We start from the raw sequence: 12,501 nt of genomic DNA, 5'->3' as shown, positions 1-12,501 counted from the left end.
GAGACATATGAAAACATGCTCAAAGTCACTAATCATCCGAGAAATGCAAATCAAAACAACAATGAGGTACCATCTCACACCTGTCAGAATGGCTATCATCAACAAATCAATAAACGACAAGTGCTGGCAAGGAGTGAGGAAAAAGGAAATCAATAAACGACAAGTGCTGGCAAGGAGTGAGGAAAAAGGAACACTCCTGCACTGCTGGTGGGAATGCAGTCTGGTGCAGCCAGTGTGGAAAACAGTATGGAGTTTCCTCAAAAAATTAAAAATGAAACTCCCATTTGACCCAATAATCCCACTTCTAGGAATATATCCGAAGAAAGGATATATGTACCCCTATGTTCACAGCAGCACCATTTATAATAGCTAAGATTTGGAAACAGCCTAAGTGCCCATCAGCAGATGAGTGGCTTAGAAAACTGTGGTACATCTACACAATGGAATACTATGCTGCTATAAAAAAGAAAGAATTCTTTCCATTTGCAACAGCATGGATGGACCTAGAGAGCATTATTCTAAGCGAAATAAGCAAGCTGGAGAAAGATAAATATCACATGAACTCACTCATTTGTGGAATATAATGAACAATATAAACTGATGAACAAAAACAGATCCAGAGACAGAGAAGCATCAAACAGACCATCCAACCTCAGAGGGAAGAAACGGGGTGGGGGGTGGGGGGTGTGAAAGAGATCAATCAAAGGACTTGTTTATATGCATATAAGCATAACCAATGGACAAACAGTAGGGGGGTGAGGGCGTGTGCTGGGGGGTGGGAGTGGTCGGGAAAAGTACAATGAGGGGGAAAAGAGACTTATGTAAAACTTTAAACAATAAATTTAAATTAAAAAGAATAAATCAATAAACAACAGTGTTGGCAAGGATGTGGAGAAAAGGGGACCTTTGTGCACCGTTGGTGGGATTGTAAATTGGTGCAGACTAGAGAAAAGAGTATGGAGGTTCCACCAAAAATTAAAAAAGTCCAAGGGAAAGACAAACACTGGATGATTTCACTTATATATGGAATCTAAAAAGCAAAATAAACAAAAACAAACTCATAGATATAGAGAACAAACTGTTGGTCACCAGAGAGGAAGAGGTTTGGGGAAGGGGGTGTGAAAAAGGTGAAAGGGATTAAGATGTACAAATTGCCAATTATTAAAACAGTTACAGGGATAAAGTACAGCTTAGGGAATATAGTCAATAATATTGGGAAAACTACGTATGGTGCCAAGTGGGAACCAGGCTTACTGGGGTGATCACTCCGTAAGGTACATAAATGTCTAATCACTATGGTATACACCTTAAAGTAACACCAGATTATGTCTACAGTAATTGAAAAATAAATTTTTAAAAAAGAATCACATACGGTATACACACACACAAAAGAGAACACTCCCATTTTTCTCCCCAATAAACTATAGTCGCTTTTACATTTTCCTAAATCTACTTTAGAATGTGAGATTTATAACACATATGAAAACACACCCTTTTCAGAGAATCTCAGCATCTTTCAAAAAGCAAATCATATTCCTCTTTGAATAAAATCTGACCATCTGTTAAGTCTCATGAATGAAACCACACTGAAAAACTACTTGCTTCGGTCGTAACAATTTCAAAACCACTCACCCATATTTCAGACGAGGAAGGCTCACATTAAAGTGCTGCTTTCCCTCTCAGCACCCACTGTGTAAATGCCTTCTAGCTAAAGACGGCTAGAGGAGGAATGTGAAGACTTGATTTGCCTTCCAGGGTAACTAATTATACTTGGCCTCATAGGTCTCAGCGTTTCCCTTCCTGACAAGAGATAGACACTTGGTGAAAACAGCTTCCCCCACCAGAATTTAATGTCCAAAACAGTAGATTTTTTTTTTTTTTTACTATTTTATTCTCTTTATTCTCTTTATTCTCTTCTGTATATCCCTAGAACAGCACCTGGCACATGGTTCAACAAATGAGTCTATATAATAAAAACCTAATATGCAAATTGTACCCTCCACTGGGAGTTCCACTGCTCCCTATGTGCGCTGATCACCAGGGGGCAGCACCAAACATAGAGGGAGTCCGTGACGTGGTGCTGGCAGCAGGACATAGCGGAGGCGCTGCCGACCTAATGGGCCCTGACTAGAGCCGGACTGTGGCAGGATGGTGGAGCAGGTGAGCGGGCAGTGCCAGGCCAAGGCAGGTGTGAGTAGGCCCAATCGCCCAGCCGATCACCTGGAGGCAGTGGCAGGGGGTGGGGGGGGAGGGGGTAAGGCCTCTGCCCAGCTCCCAGGCACTGAGGGAGCTGGGCAGGGGCCTGATGACTCAGGCAGAGTGGGGTGCGCTGGGTCCCAGGTGCTGCCCAGGGCCCAGAGGTCAGCTGGGATCTGCCCTTCCACGCCAGACACTCGCGCTTCCCTCGCCAGCCAGGCCTCTAGTGCTCAGGGCCTCTAGTTGTTAAATAACAAATGTCTGTTGAATAAGGCCTGACCTCAGAGTTGCAATGATTAACAGATGAAAATAAAAGTAGTTTGCAAATGAAAAGGCATCATAAAGTATAAAGAATTATTTTTATTAGTGGCATATCTCAAATAAAATGTGCCTTTTTTGTTATCAGTATTAAAGAACATTAGAACTGTAAAACCTAAATTAAATAATCATCCCTGTGATCTCAGGCACTTTGCTCTTGTCCCCGGCAGAACCGTTTTCTTTCAGCTCGCTACAGCAGGTCCTGGAAGCAGACCCATTTAAACATGGGGAGTGCCGAAACCGGTTTGGCTCAGTGGATAGAGCGTAGGCCTGCGGACTGAAAGGTCCCAGATTCGATTCCGGTCAAGGGCATGTACCTGGGTTGCGGGCATGTCCCCAGTAGGAGATGTGCAGGAGGCAGCTGATCGATGTTTCTCTCTCATCGATGTTTCTAACTCTCTATCTCTCTCCCTTCCTCTCTGTAAAAAATCAATAAAATATATTTTTTAAAAAATAAATAAATAAATAAACATGGGGAGTGAAGCTCGGAGAGGAGCACTTCCTGGAGGCTGAGTGGCCTCTAGGCAGCAGCCATACCCCCTTCAGTCTGACTGAGAGCAGACAGTTGTCTATGGAACAGCGGCTGCACAGCCCATTTCCCAACCCACATACGTGGCTGGACACCCGCCCAACTGTGCATTACAGCTGGGGAATCGGACAAACACCCAGATTTTGAAAAATGTCTACGTAAATATTCCTTGTTTGGAAAACAATTTATCTCAAGTGCCTAAGAAACCACATAATTGCCAAGGACAGAAAGAAAAAGCTATATGCTCAAAATGGTCACTGCAAGATTTTTGGAGAAGGAACATTGGACATACGGAAAAGTTCCATTACAGGGTAATTGAGTAAAACTACACAATCAATATTTTGTTATTAATCCTTGGGGGAGTATATATTGTTTCCACTCATTTTCAGAGAAAAGTGGGAGGAGAGACAGAGAGAAACACATAGATTGGTTGCCTCCCGCAAGTGCCCCAAATGGGACCGGGGATGGAGCCTGCCGCGAAGGTAGTACCCTGGACCAGAAGCCCCTGCGACCGACGCTATAACCTTGAACCAACTGGCTAGAGCCCTTTTTTTTTTTTTTCTTTTTTTTTAAATCTGGAACTCTGCAGCTCTGCCGTGTGGCTTAGTGGCTGAGCGCGGACCCATGACCCAGGAGGTCAAGGTTGGATTCTGGCGGAGGACATGCCCCGGGTGGCCGGGGGCGTGCAGGAGGCAGCCAATGATGATCCTCTCATCACTGATTTTCTCTCTCCCTCCTCCTCCCTCCCTTCCACTCTAAAAAAATCAATGCGGAAAAAATATCTTCAAGTGAGGGTTAACCAATAAATAAATACATATCCGGTTCCATGCAAAAGAAACGTTAAGAGAATAAGAGCAGAATTGCATCTCCTCTAATCAAAACTGTGTAATAATGTATAATCCGGGGCAGAAGACAAGAGTATAATTTAGTGGGGTTTATAATGTGGGTGAATTATTTTTATGTGCACGTAGTTTTTAAACATTATAAATCACACTTCCTCACACCCCAAATTCCCATTCCGCATCTCATTCCTTACAAAAGCTAAACACGCAATCTGCGCAAACGTCAGGACAGCCTCCATCCTGGGTGTCGCCTCTGGGGGGAGGAAGGCTTAAAGCAGAACTGATTAAACCGCCCCCCGGGTCTCGCGGCGCCCCGGGCGCGAGTGCGCGGAACGCACGCCGTTAGGGGGTGTGGAAAGCCATCTCCGCGGGCACGGATTTAACTAGGGCTCCGTCAGGCTGGGGGCTGGCGAACGCTGGGTCTCGGTGGTTTTCCGAGCTGCCGAGCCGCAGGTCCCATGATGAGGGCTCAACTCCCACCGGCGCCGGAGAGGAGCCCCCGGCCGCGCGCCGCACCCGGGCCCGCGGGCCAGAGACTAGAGGAGGCCGGGCTCTCCCCGGGGCGCCCGCCCGAGCTGCCGCCCCTGCACCTGCGCCCCGCAAGCCCGCGCCGCCACGCGTCGCAGGCCCCCGCCCCGCCTACCTGGCCCTGACCCCAGCCCCGGCCTAGCCGCAGCCTCGGCTGCCGAAGGAAGAAAGGACTGTCTCCAGGCGACGTCTCTATGAGCAAAATGGCGACTGCACGCGCAAGGACGGCGTCCGCGCCGACGGCGATGCCTGTGGGCGGGGCCTAGGGCGCAGGGGGCGTGGCCCGGAGTCTGCGGGGGCACCTGGCTGAGGCCTGTGGGCGGGGCCACGGGCGCAGGGGGCGTGGCCCGGAGTCTGCGGGGGCACCTGGCTGAGGCCTGTGGGCGGAGCCTACCAAGAGAGGCCGGGCTCCAAGAGTGGGGCCAGGCCTGCAGGCGAGCTGGGGGGCTGGGGGGCTGGGGAGCCGGGGGCTGCGGCTTTGGGCCCTCGGCAGGCTGCAGACCCCGAGCGGTTGTGAAAGCGAGAGGCGGGTTTCAAGGAATTTGAGTGTGATGTTTGGAAAGACAAATGTCTGGGTTCAAGTCTTTACTGGCCTTGAGCAAAGTCACTTCCCCTCCGTGAGCCTCCCTTTCCTCATCTGAAAAATGGAGGTGATAGTACCACCCATCGCATAGGGTTGTGAGGATTAAGTGAGAGAACGTCTGCAGAGCTTTTAGCAGTTCCTGGCATACAGTAAACGCTGTTAGTATTGTTTGCCTTGTTGCCCGTCTTTTATTATAAAGGAATTGTATTTTGGTATCCATTGACAGAATTCTTTATAATTTAAGTCTGTTTATCCTTTATTATATTTATAACATAATCATAGCAAGCACATATGTAGCACGATGTGTCAGGCCAGGTCCTCTTAAGTGCTAACCATCTATTCACCATAATAAGAATGTGAGGTAGATATTATCTCCGTTTTAATGGTTAAGACACCAATGTTAAATAACTTGCCCAGTGACAAAGTGGACAAGAATTTCAATCCAGGTTGCCTACACGACTTCTGCACTAAGCTAACCCCTATACCGCACAGCATTTCCAATTCTGTTTTGAACTTTTCATCAGGGGCATAAAATAACTCATCGGTGGCTTCCAGCTAGCTAGAAGCAGCCAGTCCTCACACTCCAACTTCTTATTTTACAATGGGGAAATACAAGCATCTCAATTTCTGAATTATAAAATTAAGTGATAGCCCTGACTGGTTTGGCTCAGTGGATAGAGCGTCGACCTGCAGACTCAAAGGTCCCAGGTTCGATTCCGGTCAAGGGCATGTACATTGGTTGCGGGTACATGCCCAGTGGGGAGTGTGCAGGAGGCAGCTGATCTATGTTTCTCTCTCATCGATGTTTCTAACTCTCTATCCCTCTCCCTTCCTCTCTGTAAAAAATCAATAAAATATAAAAATAAATTAAGTGATACATCATGAAATGGATTCCTTTGAGACATTTCTTTTGCCAGACAACTTTATAGAAACACAGCATTGCAAAGAGCAAGGCCCACAAGCCCACTGATAAATTCGCTTGACAAAACTGAATCCTCTCTCAGTGGACATTTATTGAGTTCACTTCACTTCCTGTGCACTCTGATCTAACCCCATACCCAGGAGGCCACCCAGCTTTTACAGCCTTGGCGCCATGCTTCCCACCACATGTGGGCATGTAACTGACTGACCAACCAGGGGAGCTCATCCCTCTTAACTGGATGATTTGCTCTAAGGATAGTCCGCTGAGCCAATGAAGCGTGAGCTACACAATCTCCTGCCTGGGGCTCGCTCTCCTGTGTCTGCTGTCCGGATACCTGGAGGAGGGCCCTGGAGAGATGCTGAGAAGGGACAAGAGAGCCAGGGATAGAAATGGGCCCTGTTAAGTTTAAGCTGAATCTGAGATCAGTAGGCCCCTGGACTTTTCAATTATGGGAGCCCTCCATCCTCTGAAGCCAGTCTGGATTGAGTTTCTACCATTTGCAAAGAGGCCTGCATGTTGTCTCCCTTCTTACTTCTCATTATTCTTTCTCACTAGCCTTTTCCTCAATCCCTGAACTATAGTGCCTTTGCGCATGCCCTTCCTCCTCCAGGAATGCACTTCCTTGAAAATGACTTCAGATTTTCTCACTGCACAGAATATAGTCAAACACTGCTGCAGTTAAATATTTTACCATTTGTTCTTCCTGCATGATCTACAATTATAATGTGCTTCGTGTTGATGTTTACTGCTGTGTTGCTGACAATTACCTGAAAGAGAAGTTGGGGTGCTTCACTGGGCTGGAAAAAATGTAGCTAAATCAGAAAGCAGGTCTAATTAAGCAAGTTTATCTATATACTAGAGGCCCGGTGCATGAAATTTGTGCATGGGGGGAATGTCCCTCAGACGGGCCTGCACCCTCTTACAATCCAGGACCCCTCAAGTAGGGTCCCTAAGCCTGGCCAGCGATCAGGGCCTATGGAGCTTTCCTTCCTCCAGCTGCCAACAGCTGGCCATGCCCCCGCCACTGCCACTGCTTGCCATCTGTGCAGCGCTGCCCACCACTCCCCCGCCACCGGTCTCCTCCCTCTGCAGGTGATAGGCGTGGGGTGCGATCTCTTGGCTGGCTGGGCCTCCCTCTGTGGGACGATCACTGGCCAGCCCCGCACAACTGCCACAGCATCGCTTACCAGTGGCCTGGGCCTCCCTCTGTGGAGCAATCAATCGCGGGGCCCCCCTGATCGATTGCCCCGCAGAGGGACGACCCACCCACCCACCACAGTGCCACAGCCAGGTAGCCTGGGCCTCCCTCTGCAGAGCGATCGTGGGGTGATGGCGGGGCCTCCTGACCAATCACATCGCACCTGCCTTGGCTGGCCTGGCACCAGGGCATGTCACAGCATGGTCATCCAGAAGGTCGTCCAGATGGTTGTTCTGCATATTACGCTTTTATTATTATAGATATAAAGTTCTCGCTGGCGCCAATCGCACACGTGTGTTTCCATCTGTCATTATTATCGTGAATTTGGTTGACACTTCTATAGAGAAAGGGCAAATAGTGATATAAAAATATTTCTTCTAATTTATTTCCTTTCAATGTACACGAATTCGTGCACCGGGCCTCTACTACTCAATAAATGTCTGTAAAATGGGTGACCTCAGAATTACCCACCTGGGTGAAAAGAAGGTGGCTAGTAGCACAGAAATATTCATTTTATGTTGCTTTTATTTATTTATTTATTTATTTATTTATTTATTTTAGGTTTGTAGCAATATTGCATGGTCAGGTCTATTGGTGCCATTTTTCCAACACCTTTTGCTCATTTTGTGTCTCTGTGCCACATTATGGTACTTCTTGCAAATTCAAGTGTTTTCATCATTATTGTATTTGATATAGTGATCTGTGATCAGTGACTTTTGATATTACTATTGTAATTGTTTTGGGACACCATGCATCTTGCCCCTATAAGACAGCAAACTTAAACAATAAATGTGTGTATTCTGACTGCTCCATGGATCAGTATTTTCCCATCTCTCTTCCTCTCCTTGCACCTCCCTACTCCCCGAGACACAACAATATTGAAATTAGGCCAATTATTAGGCCTACAATGGTGTATAAGTATTCAAGTGCAAGAAGAATGACGCATCTCTAACTTTAAATCAAAGGCTAAAAATAATTAACTGAATGACGAAGGCTTGTTGAAAGCCAACATAGGATGAAAGCTTGGCCTCTTGTGCCAAACAGTTAACCAAGCTGTAAATGCAAAGGAAAAGTTCTTGAAGAAAATGAAAAGTGCTACTCGAGTGGACACATCAATGATAAGAAAACAGAACAATGTATTGAAAGTCTTGGTAGTCTGGAGAGAAAAGCAAACTAGCCACAACATTCCCTAAAGCCAAAGTCTAATCCAGAGCGAGGATTCAACTTTCTTCAATTCTATGACGGCTGAGAGAAGTGAAGAAGCTGCAGAAGTAAGTTGGAAGCTATAAAAGTTGGTTCATGAGGCTTAAGGGAAGAAGGCATCTCCAAAACATAGAAGTGCAAGGTGAAGCAGCCAGTACTGATGTAGATGTGGCAAGTTATCCAGAAGATCTAGCTCAGATGATTAATGAAGGTGGCTACAATAAACAACATATTTCAATATAGACCAAGAAGCCTTATATTGGAATAAATGCCATCTAGGACATTCATAATTTAAGGGAAGTCAATGCCTGGCTTCAAAGAACAGGCTGACTCTCTTGTTAGGGGCTAATGCAGCTGGTGATTTTAAGTTGAATCCAGTGCTCATTTCCCATGCCAAAAATCCTAGGGCCCTTAAGGATTATACTAAATCTACTCTGTCTGTGCTCTATAAACACAACAACAAAGCCTGTATGACAGCACATCTGTTTACAACATAGTTGACTGAATATTTTAAGTTCACTGTTGAGACCTACTACTCAAAAGAAAAGACTCCTTTCAAAATATTACTGCTCAGGAAGTAGCAAGATGGCGGTGTAGGTAAATGTGGCACTCGCCGCCTCCCACAACCACATCAAAATATACAACTAAAATACACAACAACCATTATTCAGAATCACCTGAAATCTAGCTGAACGGAAGTCCTACAACTAGGGAATTAAAGAAGCACATCAAGACTAGTAGGAGGGGCAGAGGCTCAGGGTGGAATTATGGAATGAGCTAGTCCCACACCCACGTGTGGTGGTTGAAAATCAGGAGGGATATCTTGGTTTTGGAGGTTTCCCTGAGGAACAAGGGGTCCTGTGCCATACCAGGCCCCAAGCCCAGAGTTCTAGTGCTGGGAAAAGAATTCCCTACAATTTCTGGCTGTAAAAACCAGTGGGGATTGTGGCTGAGTGATATGAAGACTACAGGAGTCCCAGGCAGTTCCTCTTAAAGGGCCCTGACATGGGCTTACTTTGACTCACTCCCTCTGAGCTCCAGTGCTGGGGCAATAGCTTGAAAGGAACCTGGGACATTCAGGGAAGAACTAATTTGTCTGGAATCAGGGCAAGAGCTGGACAGGAAGCTTATTCCCAGACAGAAGTGCAGGCAGAGGCCAGTGTTCCTTTGCTGAGCCCTCCCTGCCACAGAGCTGACAGGCTATGCCATATCTTAATCTCTATCAACCTGGCTCACACTTTTCCCCCCGACCTTGGTGATTCCCTGAGACTCCGCCCCTCCCTACTTGTAGGCTTATCCAAGCCATTTCCAGTGGCTTTTCCATACAACTGGCCTCTCTTGCCTTGTGCTTTGGACTTTGCAAAAATCTCTCAAACAAGTAGCAGCTGGCATCAGTATGCCCCTTACCTCTCACTAAGTGGTCCTAGGCCTGGCACTAGTGGCAGCCCGCCCTGGTTCACAGCTTGGCCTTTCCTGTGCACCTCCAAGCTCAACACAAGCAGCATCTACCTTCAGATTGTTTTGTAGCTCATGCTGGGTGACCCAAAGCAGGGCACTGGCAGCGGCTGACTTTGCACCTCCCAGGAGGCTCCAGAGCCAGTGGACCTGGTGGTCAAATTCAACCATGCCAGATTATAACCCTACCATCTCTACAAGTGACACATTCAAGGGCAGACTCAGTGAGCACTAAAGCCTCACTTTAAGCAAATCCTGTTCCATAGGGTCCGCTGCTGCACAGAAGCTCTTAGCTGTAGTCACAGCCAATCTTCACAACCAATTGGCCTGGGGGTCAATCCCTCCCAGTGATGCCAACATAAATCAAGGCTCAACTACAACAAGACTGTGCACATAGATGGCACAGGGGCACACCTGGAGTGCCCAGCTCAAGTGACTGGGGAGGCTGAATCACGGGGCCCTATTGGACACCTACTACACAAGGCCACTCTACCAAGTCTAGGAGACATAGTAATTCTACATGGAAACAAAACAGGGAAGTAGCCAAAATGCAGAGGCAAAGAAACATGTCACAAATGAAAGAAGAGCAGAAATCACCAGGAAAAAAAGCCCCAAAACTAAACAAAAAGGAAGTAAGAAAACTACCAGACACAGAGTTCAAAACAATAGCTATAAGGATGCTCAAGAAACTTAATGAGAACTTCGAGGAACTTAGTGAGAATTTCAAGGAACGTAGTGAGAACATCAACAACATAAAAAAGGACCAGTCAGAAGTTTGGCATACACTCACTGAAATAAATAATAATTTACAGAGGATCAACCATGGAGTAAAGGACACTGAGAATCAAATCAAGAATTTGGAACATATGCCCTGACCAGTTTGGCTCAGTGGATAGAGCGTCGGCCTGCAGACTGAGGGGTCCCGAGTTCGATTCCGGTCAAGGGCATGTACCTTGGTTGTGGGCACATCCCCAGTAGGGGGTGTGCAGGAGGCAGCTAATCAATGTTTCCTCTCTCATCCATGTTTCTAATTCTCTATCCCTCTCCCTTCCTCTCTGTAAAAAATCAATAAAATATATATTTTTTTAAAAAGAATTTGGAACATAAGGAAGTAAAAAACACCCAATCAGAAGAGCAAAAAGAATCCAAAAATAGGATACTGTAAGGAGCCTCTGGGTCAACTTTAAGCATATCACATTCACATCATGGGGGTACTGGAAGGAGAAGAGAGGGAGCAAGAAACCAAGAACCTATTTGAAAAAATAATGACAGAAAACTTCCCCTACCTGGTGAAAGAAATAGACTTACAAGTCCAGGAAGCACAGAGAGTCCCAAACAAGATGAACCCAAGGAGACCCACACCAAGACACATCATAATTAAAATGCCAAAGGTTAAAAACAAAGAGAGAATCTTAAAAGCAGCAAGAGTAAAGCAGTTCATTATCTATAAGAGAGTGCAGACTGTCAGCTGATTTCCAAACAGAAACTTTGCAGGCCAGAGAGAATGGCAAGTAATATTCAAAGTGATAAAAACCAAAAACCTACAAACCAAGATTACTCTATCCAGCAAAGCTTTCCTTTAGAATTGAAAGTCAGATAAAGGCCAAAACCGGTTTGGCTCAGTGGATGGAGCGTCAGCCTGCGGACTGAAGGGTCCCGGGTTCGATTCTGGGCAAGGGCATGTACCTGGGTTGCGGGCACATCCCCAGTAGGAGATGTGCAGGAGGCAGCTGATCGATGTTTCTCTCTCATCGATGTTTCTAACTATCTCTTTCCCTTCCTCTCTGTAAAAAATCAATAAAATATATATATATATTTTAAAAGTCAGATAAAGAACTTCCCAGACAAGGAAAAGCTAAAGGAGTCCATCACCACCAAATCAGTGTTACATGAAATGTTAAAGGGTCTTCTTGAAGAAGAAGAAATTAGAAGAAGGAGAAGGAGAAGGAGAAGGAGAAGAAGGAGAAGAAAATATGTACAATAAAAATGGCAATAATGTATATCTATCAACAATTGAACTAAAAACCAAAATAAATGAACAAGGAATCTAATGTACAAAATAAACTGGTGAATAAAATAGAAGCAGAGGCATGGAGGCATGGAACAGACTGACAAATCTCAGAGTGGGGCTGGGAAGAGATTAATCAAAGGACTTATATGCATATATGCATTACCTATGGACACAGACAGTAGGATGGTGAAGGCCTGAGATGGGGAGGGAACTGGGTGGAGGAGGGCAATGGGGAAAAGGAAGGGGGATATCTGTAATACTCTCAACAACAAAGGTTAAAAAAAATAATTGCGTTTTGCAAAAAAATAAATAAATAATATTACTACTCACTGACAATGCACCTGGTCACACAAGAGCTCTGATGAGATGTACAATGAGATTACAATTGTTTCCATACCTGCTAACACAACATCCATGCCATCCATGGATCAAGAAATAATTTCAAGCCCTGGCTGGTTTTCTCAGTGGTTAGAGTGTCAGCCTGCAGACCAAAGGGTCAAGGGTTTGATATCCAGCCCTGGGCCAGGTTCATGCTGGAGGCACTGATGTGTCTCTCTCACATCTCTCTCTCTCTCTCTCTCTCTCTCTCTCTCTCTCTCTCTCTCTCTCTCTCTCCACTCTCTTTCAAAAAAAAAAAAAAGTCAATGGGAAAATATCCTTGGGTGAGGATTTTAAAAAAAGAAGTTATTTAGACTTTCAAATTTTAGTATTTAAGA

At 45.8% G+C, this 12,501-nt stretch overlaps 1 protein-coding gene across 9 annotated transcripts in view; it reads right to left on the bottom strand.

The window, feature by feature from the left end:
* PRPSAP2 (phosphoribosyl pyrophosphate synthetase associated protein 2) overlaps positions 1-4,667 on the bottom strand; it is a 61,867-nt gene extending 57,200 nt beyond the window's left edge. For 4 of the 9 annotated variants that reach the window (XM_036296374.1, XM_036296368.1, XM_036296373.1 and 1 more), the window contains exon 1: positions 4,529-4,649. The gene's annotated coding sequence lies outside the window, so the exon portion shown is untranslated. Of the gene's footprint in view, positions 1-1,632; positions 1,769-4,528 lie in introns of those variants that run through there. The other 5 variants (XM_036296369.1, XM_036296378.1, XM_036296370.1 and 2 more) reach the window with 5 other exon arrangements.
* Between the last annotated feature and the right edge of the window lie 7,834 nt (positions 4,668-12,501).

This window comes from Myotis myotis, unplaced genomic scaffold (genome assembly GCF_014108235.1).
Source record: "Myotis myotis isolate mMyoMyo1 unplaced genomic scaffold, mMyoMyo1.p scaffold_m19_p_29, whole genome shotgun sequence".
Lineage (NCBI taxonomy): Eukaryota > Metazoa > Chordata > Mammalia > Chiroptera > Vespertilionidae > Myotis > Myotis myotis.
Note: the sequence above shows the minus strand (reverse complement) of the source record. Positions and strands in the feature narration are given on the sequence as shown.